The sequence below is a fragment of the Nicotiana tomentosiformis genome, chromosome 7, assembly GCF_000390325.3.
Source record: "Nicotiana tomentosiformis chromosome 7, ASM39032v3, whole genome shotgun sequence".
In the NCBI taxonomy this organism is placed as follows: Eukaryota; Viridiplantae; Streptophyta; class Magnoliopsida; order Solanales; family Solanaceae; genus Nicotiana; species Nicotiana tomentosiformis.
In genome coordinates this window covers 72,868,240-72,870,709 of record NC_090818.1, presented here as the reverse complement: position 1 = coordinate 72,870,709, position 2,470 = coordinate 72,868,240, and positions in this window count along the sequence as shown.

The following is a 2,470-nucleotide window of genomic DNA, read 5'->3' as shown; positions in this document are numbered from 1 at the left end:
TTTTATGGACTATATGCTATAGGCGAGGTAGAGCTGCATCCTTGGTCGCAGTTTGACTTGTCTTTTTCTGTAACGACTTGACCGGTTGTTTTAAGAGAATTAGCCCCAATCCCCTAATTATTGCTCCCTCTATTTCATTTTATGGTTATGTGACTTGTCGGGGTGCTTGGTATCGGGTTCGGAAGAGTTTCAGAGTGGAATGGGACTCATAGTCCCTAAATTGGAAGTTTAAGTCGTAGGAGTTGACCGTAGTTTGACTTGTGTGAAGATGACTTCAGAATAGAGTTTTGACTATTCCAATAGCTCCGTATGGTGATTCGAGTCTTAGGAGCGTGTCCAGATATTGATTTGGAGGTCCGTAGGTCAAGGGAATGATTGGGATAAGTGATTCTTACATAGTTTTGGTTAAATTCCATGTTTATATCTTTGATTTTATCACTTAATTAGTGATTTGGGTTGAAAATTATGGGAAAATAGAGGAAAGTCCTTGGGCCGAATTTTGGGGATATGATCGAGATATTGATATCGGATTTGTGTAATTCTTGTATGGTTAGACTCGATATCATATGGGTGTTCGGATTTTATAATTTGGTCAGGTTCCGAGATGTGGTCCCGGTCGACGTTTTGGGGCGATTTTTCAATTCTTAGCTAAGATCTTTATTTCATTAATTAAATTAGTTTCCTATAGTTATATTTGTAGTATGAAATTGTTTATGCTAGATTCAAGACGTTCAGAGTTGGAAAATTGAGGGAAAGGCCTTCTAATTGATTGATTTAGCGTGGTTTGAGGTAAGTGACTTGTCTAACCTTGTGTGGGGGGAAATTCCCCTTAGGATTTGGTAATTTGGTGATAATTAGTGATATGTGAAGGCCGTGTACGCAACGTGACGAGTGCGTACAAGACCTACATGTTGAAATTCCAGTTTTTGCTAGGTAGTTTCCTTTTCATGTCTTTATTGAGTCACTTTTGCACATTATAGTCATCATGTTCAGCCTAATTTCACATGTCTACTTGTCTTATTTCCTATTTGCTACTTGTATCACATGTTTAGTTGAATTACTTCCTTTTCTTGATTTTTGTATTCATTACTTAACTGTGGAAATTATTTACTTGAAATTCCTATCCTTGAAATATCATTTATTTAGTTGTTGTGTTTTGGCTTTCTTGTTATTGTTGAAGTGCTGTTATTATTGTTGCACGAGGTTTCTGCTGTGCAGTTGTTATTGTTTGCACGAGATTTCGGCCGTGCGGTTGTTATTGTTGCATGAGGTTTTTGCCGTGCCGTTGTGATTATTGATACGCATGCGGTAGTATATGGTTTGGGTGTTGAAATACATGCGATGAGATAAGGTGGGCTTGATAAGCGTGGCTAGTAGGGGAATTACTAGAAGCCATGAGGTGTGATAAGGTGGGCTAAAACACGGGATGCTATTTTGGGAAAATGATTTTCAAAAACCAATATGAAGGCTCCCGTGGTGATATAAGGAAAGATTGTGATTTATTTTTATGATTTGGGACTACGAGGCGGTACCTAGGGAGTGCCCTGTTGATATTCTTTATTTGTTGTATTGTTTGGTTCTTGTTTTCCCTAACATGTAAAATTCTTGGTTTCCTTTCGTGTTGTGTTAGCTTTTCTTGATTTCGTGTTGTTATTTCCCATAAATTCTTCATTCTTCACTTCCCTGTCATTTCATTATATCATTATATTTCTGCCTTGTTTCTTATTTTCACCAGTAGGGGCTTGACCTGACCTAGTCACTACTCTACCGAGGATAGGCTTGACAGTTACTGGGTACCGTTGTGGTGTACTCATACTACGCTTCTGCATATATTTTTGTGCAGATCCAGGTATATCCTATCAGCCTCGATATTAGTGCGATGTGTTGCTACTTTGGAGACTTCAAGGCACACTTGCCCGCGTCCGCAGGCCTCGGAGTCTCCTTCTACCCTGTTTTTCTTATTTCTTTATGTTTTGATAGACAATGATATATAGGATTGTTTAGAGTTGTATCTAGAGCTTGTGACTTATATCTCATCGGGTTATGGAAAATTGTACGTATTGAGCTTATAGTCTATTGATCAAATTGTGAAAGTTTTGCAATTGATGTTTCTTCATATTGTTAGGCTTACCTAGTCTTAGAGACTAGGTGCCATAACGATATCCTATAGAGGAAATTTGGGGTCGTGATTCTAAATTTCTGTCTTTCTATTCTCTCACAGATGGTGAGGACACGTACAACTGGATCATATGACCAGACACACGCGCTCCCTGCTAGAGCCGCGAGAGGCCGGGGCCGGGGTAGAGGCTGAGGATGTCCACGTGGTGCAGCTAGGGTACCCACACGAGCTGCAACAGAGGAGCCACCAGTAGCTCCAATTGGAGGGTAGGCACCTGAGATACCTGTTACTGCACCCGCTCTCCAAGAGACTCTCGCCCAGTTTCTGAGCATGTTCGGCACTTTAGCTCAG